The sequence below is a fragment of the Cryptomeria japonica genome, chromosome 3 (genome assembly GCF_030272615.1).
Source record: "Cryptomeria japonica chromosome 3, Sugi_1.0, whole genome shotgun sequence".
NCBI classification, from domain to species: Eukaryota; Viridiplantae; Streptophyta; class Pinopsida; order Cupressales; family Cupressaceae; genus Cryptomeria; species Cryptomeria japonica.
Window position 1 is genome coordinate 149,644,143 of NC_081407.1, and position 7,216 is coordinate 149,651,358.

Genomic DNA, 7,216 nt, shown 5'->3' on the forward strand with positions numbered 1-7,216 from the left:
TTTTGGTATATCATTATTTACAAAACATATGTTTTAAATTTGTCAGAATGCCAATGTAGGAAATTAATGAATTTGATGGGGTTGGAGGTAATGAAAATTGTGAACCCTTAGAGGATCATTCTATAGATACATAGGTGAAATTATAATTACATTTTGATCATTCCAATTCTTATTAGTTTCAATTTTAGTTTCTAAAAAATGTGTTTTTTTTGTAGACCATTGACAATAGTGATGAAAATGCAATGATAAAAACAAAGTTGCAAATAGCAGACGAGTTTAAGGGGATTTTGACTAATGCATCTGATTTGGAAACACTTAGTTTCATTCATAAGAATTTAAAGGACTTGTCAAACAAAGTCAAAAGTAGACAATTCTCATCCCAACTATGATTAAATCATCCAAGTGTGCATCCATTTTTCCTTGTACAAGATGGATATGGTCACTCTTCATCGACAAAGAGACTTGATTGAATGCATGAATGTGAGGAGAAGACCAAGTATCTCCAACACAACACCTATGTTTCCACGGATGAAGTGAAATATTAAGCGTTGAAATTGGTTTGATGATTTGGGTAGGGAAAATGAATAAGACAAGGATCACACTCAGTACAATGAACATAATTTTGACATGGTTGATAGCACAAAAGCTGGAAGCATGCAAGATTTTATTGAAAACACATAAAATAGTGTCATCACACTTGTTTTTGTGCACTATAAGCATTTTTAAGATGTTGGAATGTTATAATGTTATTTTGGGCATGTTACAAACATAATTGGAATGTTGGTCGATATCCGATTAGTTGGAGGATGTAGAAAATTATTATAGTGACTTAAAACCTATGTACAACTTTTTTTTATTTTTCTATTTTTTGTTGTATGAAACTATTAGTCTTCTCAAACCTATAGAAGTAATTTATGACTATATTTTATGGAAGACTATATTAGCTTGAGGTCATATGTAGGTGTCGATTCTATACTATCACTATGTAATATCCATGTATTGTATGACAAAGCTCAAGATTAAGGATATGAGAGGTAATGTTTTTTTATGCAAATCATGTATTAAGATTGAAGGATACATGAACCTCTTATTAATTTTTAAATACTTTAGGTGCATAATTATTTGATATTTTTGGAAGTCTTAGTAATCTATTTATAAAATTTCTCTTAGTGATCTTGTAGAGAGTATTTTCACTACTGTAAAGAGTGCTCTTAGTGATGTTATAAAGAGTATTTTCACTATTGTAAATTATATTCTTGATTTAATTTGCATGTACAACATTATTGAAGAAATAATTGATAGTTTGCACATATTTTTAACAACCTGTATCAAAGGTTTAAAATCTAAAAACTTTGTTATAATGTACATTTGGTTAATGTTTGGTAGCATGTATGTGGTTTTTTTTAAAAATGTGACACTATATATCTTTTGGTATAGCATAAATGTGAAAGCTAATAACTATTTTGATGTAGATGAATAAGGTACCATATAATGTGCATGCATGGATATCTAGTTGGTTGTCCAACTATCACAAGCATCTTCCATGGAATGTCCTCCTTTGTATGGAGGAATTGAACATCTCGTATTGGTTGAGGGACAAGATAGTGAATAGAAATAACAAAAATAGGACAAGGACCAATCAAAGGGAATCATGTTCAATTACTATATCGGGGTGTATTATGTCAACCATCTTTCAAGTGGTTACATGCATGCACTACAAGATGCCTAACTTGTATGGTATGAAGTAGAATGTGACAATAAAGTGTGGGCTATTCCTTAAGATAGTGAAAATCCAAAGTTGTTACCAACATTATTGGAACACAACAATGATCAAGACTATGATATTGTTTGAATGGAAACTGGTGATAGGAGGGGACATCTTGTATGGAAGTGTTCAAACGTTGTTTAGTTATGACAAAAATTGTTTATGAAATATTGTTTTGCAAATGTTTACAAACTATTTACATAGTGTATCCATGATTAAATTTGATTTTGAAAGAAAGGATTTACAAATGTTGTTATAATAGTGTTTGTGGGTATGACAGTAATTCCCTATGTAATCTTTACACATGTTTATTTGAATTAAATGATTGCATATCCATGTGTCATTAATAGATATTAAGCACATATGTCTAAGCTTGCAGGATAAATGGTTCACTATGTGCAGCCCCTTGTTATATATGAGTGAGCATACATTATTTTCAAAGTAAGAGTGTTAAAAGTAAAGTTTGTTGCATGTATATGCATAGTTTTGAAAAGTAGAGATGAAGCTCCAATTCTGATATCTAAATATTTGTTGTGGAGAATAATACATGATGATTAGAATTTACAAAACAAAGTTTTTATGAAAATTTATTTTAAGAGCATCTTTATGTTTCACAATAACCAAAGTTTATAAATTATGGTGTTTGCCTTTATAGTGCTCAATTGCATTCGCTTGAAAGTCCTACGATCATGAAAATCCTACAATCATGAAAATCCTTGAGATCTCTTTGAGGCATTATGTTAAAGAGTTCATGTGTCTTGACTATTATAACATATCTTTCTTACATGTCTACTAGAGCATTTCCAAATATAATATTTGACAAAAATCCTCTTTTCATTATCTTTCATGGATGCCCATTCATGTTCCAAAGATCCCCATTTGTCATGCTTTCATGGATGTCCATTCAAGTTCCAAAGCTCCCCATTTGTTACAAGCAAGGGAGGTGTTGGCAAAGGTTGTGGATTTTGGCTTTACACCTATTTCTATGCTTCCACATCTTGTATACATGTCTACCTAAGTAGATCAGCCTCAGTATTTGATAAATTATTCCATGGTTTACCTATAATATATGACAAAAAATTATCTTCCACTATGCTTTAATGGGTGTCCATAACGTGTCCCAAGCATCCCATTTTAGCATAGGTAGGTAGGATACCAGCAAAGGCTGTGAACTGTGGCTTTATACTTGCCAATTGTATTTTCTTGAAAATTTCAACAACCTTTAAATAAATCAATTTTATTCATATCCTCCAATTATGGAATTCCATGAGATGATATCAATTTGATTGCATTATGTCAAATAGCTCACTTTCCTTGACTATTCTTCCATATTTTGAATGTGTCTACCAGAGCAGTTTCAACTATAACATATATAAAAAAAATCGTCTTTTCACTATGCTTTGATGGGTGTCCATTCCATGTTCCAAATCTCCCAATTTGGCACAAATAGGGAAGATGCTAGAAAAGGTTGTGAAATTCATTTTTACACTTGCTATGCTTCCATATTTTGCATATGTGTCTACTTGAGCAGTTCAACCACAATATTTGACAAAAAATAATATCATTTACCAATAATATGTGACAAAAATATCCCTTCAACTATACTTTGATCAATGTTTGTTCCCTGTTCCAAAGCTCCCATTTTAGATTAGCTAGCAAGGATACTGGTAGAGGATGTGGGATGTGATTTTATACCTGCCAATAACAATTAATTCAATCACAGTCATTTTTAATGAATCAATCAGTGCATATCCTACAATCACAAAATTCCATGAGATGACATCTCTCCCAGGCATTCTACAAACTATTCATGTGCCTTGTCTCCTCTTCCATATTTTGGATACATGTCTACTAGAGCATTTCTAGTCATAATATCTAACAAAAACCCTCTTTCAAGTATATGTTGAATGATGGATGTCCATGTCCTCTTCCAAGTTCCCACTTTGGCATAGGAAGGGTGGATGGTGGAAAAGGTTGTGGAATCTGGCTTTACCCCTACTATGCTTCCACATTTTGCATGCATGTCTACTTGGGCAGTTTAGCCACAACATTTGACAAAGTTCTTCCATCTATTACCTATAGTAAATATCAAAAAGTGTGCCTTCCACTATGCTTTGATAGATGTTCATCCCCTATTCCAAAGATCCCAGTTTGGCACAAGTAGGGAGGATGTTGGCACATGTAGTGAAATGTGGCTTTACACTTGCTAATTGCATTTACCTGAAAGTTTTAAAAGCTAATTAGTCAATTTTGTGCATTAACTGCACTTGTATAATTCCATAAGATGACATCTCTGAGGCATTTTGTCAAACTATTCATGTGCCATGTCTATCCTTTCATATTTTGCATACATGTATACCACAACAATTTCAGTTGTAATATCTTATAATAATCCTCTTTCTATTATGCTTTGATGGATGTCCACATCCTGTTCCAAAGCTCCCATTTTGGCATAGGATGCCAAAAAAATTTGTGGAATTTGGAAATACACCTATCAATTACTTTTGACATAAATCTGATTCCATGAGATGATATCTCTAAGTCATTATGATAACAGTTAAATAGTTCATTTTCTTTGTCTATGTGTTTATATCTATCCAGGTAGTTAGGCATGCCTTGTCTATGCTATCACATTTTGAAAGCATGGTTACAAAATGTATTGTACATCCTTCCATATTTTGGATACCTCTGCATGGCTTGTTAACATGCTTTGTCTATGCTTCCACACTTTGGAAGCATGTCTGCCTGAGCAGTTACAACCACAATTTTTACTTGTAATATGTAAAACAAAAGCCTTTCCACTATGTTATGCTAGATGTCCATACCATATTCCAAAGCTCCCATTTTGGGACAAGTAGTAAGCATACATACAAAATTATTTTTCCTTCAAAGCTTTGACAGTGTTTCTAATAAATCTATATTTTGAATATGTTGCAATCATGGTATTCCATCACATGACATCTCTTTGAGACAATCTATCAAACAAATCACGTGGCTATCCATTCTTTCTCATTTTGCATACTAGTCTACCAGAGAATTTCCAACTAAAAAATCTAACAAAGAATCCTCTTTTAATTATGTTTGGTGGGATGTCTGCCCGATTCCAAAGCTGCCATTTTATCCTAGGTAGAAGAGGATGCTGGCAAAGATTGCAGAATTTAACTTTACACCCACAATTGCATTTTCTCAAAGTTCTTGCAATCATTATAGGCTTAACCAACACATTTGAAGCATTGAATTTGTTCGCATTTGGCATAACTGATGCAGATGAGGTGATGCAATTGAAGACTGATGACTGCACTACTAAAGGATAGAAGTCTATTTGTGATGAAGAGATTGAGATTTTGTGATTAGATGATCTGATTAGTTATTTGTGTTGTCATTGATGGAAACTGATGTCAAATGATATTTACTAATGTTCATAATATTTTGTTTTGTCATCTAAGTGATTGGATTTACCGACAAAAAATTGAAGTTTGTGAAATAGGACTTTAACCAGTAAAGCAGAGATGTTTTGATTGAATTGGACGATCGACGATGATTGGTGATTTGTGGTTTGGATGGTGAGCTTGTATCATGGAAAGGAGTATCTGACCAAAACCAAAACTTGTGATGATTACTGGAAGGCATGTTTCAAATTTCTGATGAAGTTTTCCTAAGGTTTTAGTAGGGTTCAAGACTAGTGAAGATATCATCAAACTGGTAATGATTTTTGTTATGACGGTGATCGACGATGAGTCTAAATGAAGGTGGTAACATGACACAATCGACATGAATGATTTAATTGTTGTTTTGGTGCAATTCAAGGAAGAATTTCTTGGGAAACAACGAAACGCTTAGTAGAGTGTTTTGAGGTTTTGACTTTAGTACAGATCAGATTTTCCTGATGGGTTACAATCAACCAATGGTTGATATTGCATTGTAATTTGATGTAATGCTCTATATATTGATCTGAGATGATATCTCTTATAATTTGTATTGTATATTCATGATGTAATTAGGGTTGAGTGGATGATGTAATTAGGGTTGAGTGGTTGACCTAGTTCAGATGGCTATTTAGGATGACATAATTGATGTTTATGATGTCGATGGTCTTAGAGAATGTGTTGAGCCATCCAAGTGAAGTGTGAGATCTTCCTAAGAGTTGCAGATTGTTGAGCATAACTGGATTTGATCAAGCAAGCAGAGAAGTACAAGTTACAAATCACGTATTCACTGTTGTTCCTTAACAGTTGCAGCAGGTTAAATCCCTTAACTGGGTAGGTCCTAATAGGCCTTAAACATTTAAGTCCCCTAACAAGGCAACCCTCAAAAGAGTGTTAAATCCTCTCACAAGGTTGATCCTAACAAATCATCAGTCTCCTAACCGAACTGCTAGGCAAATCCCTTAAGCGGGTGACTCCTAACAGGGCATATTGTAAGTTCCTAATAGGGCATACTTCAAAAGAGTACAAATATTTGTGGGTGCCAACTCCCACCATGGTTTTTCCCTATTAGGGTTTCCCCGTCAAAAATTATGGTGTTCATGTGTGGAATGTTTTTCATGTGATGTTCTTGTTTATGTTACATTTCATGCACTATTTCTGAGTACACCAATTATGATGTTTTATTAGAGGTTTGTCAAAGCTTACCGATACTAATAAGATTTGTTAGATAAATTATTTGATCTAATAGATGAGGTTAATGAGTTGGTAAATGATGAAATTTATAGGGCTGCTGAAGTGGTGAAAGAATTGATAGATGTGGTAAATGATTTGATTAATGTATTAAGCAATTCTGATAAAGAGGTTGTTAGATCTGATAAAAGAAGTTGAGATATTCTAATAAATGATTTCAGATCTGATATAAGTTTTTTTTTGGGTTTAAAGTTATAGTTGATATTAATAGTGATTCACCCCCCCGCTCTCAGTATTAACTAGATCCTCATAGGATTTACAATTGGTATCAGAGCCTTGGTCCTTTGTGTGCAAAAAGCCTAACTGCTTGAGGAAAATATTCTGAGGAAGTCAAGATGATGAAGAAAGATGATCCTAAGTTCAACAACGATAACTACAATATCTGGAAAGACAAAATGAATATCTACATCAAAGGTCATGGTGCACAATATTAGAAGCAAGTTGAAACAACATATGTTGCTCCTACTACTACTCCCTTGACACCAAATGAACTCAAAGAGAAGAAAGATAACATGCAAGCCTTAGAAGTTATTGTAAATACTTTATCTAATTTAGAATATATTGATGTTCAAGGATTGGAAACTATAGGTAAGGTTTGGGAAAAGTTAGATACAATCTACAGAGGAGATGAGCATGTTCAAAGAGCCAAAAATGAAAGCTTGAGAGAAAATTTTGATGACATGAGAATACTTGAAGGAGAAAATATTGCGTAGTATGGTCAGAGAATCAAAGAAGTTGTTGGCAGCATAAAGAGTGCTGGAGGTAAAATGGAAGA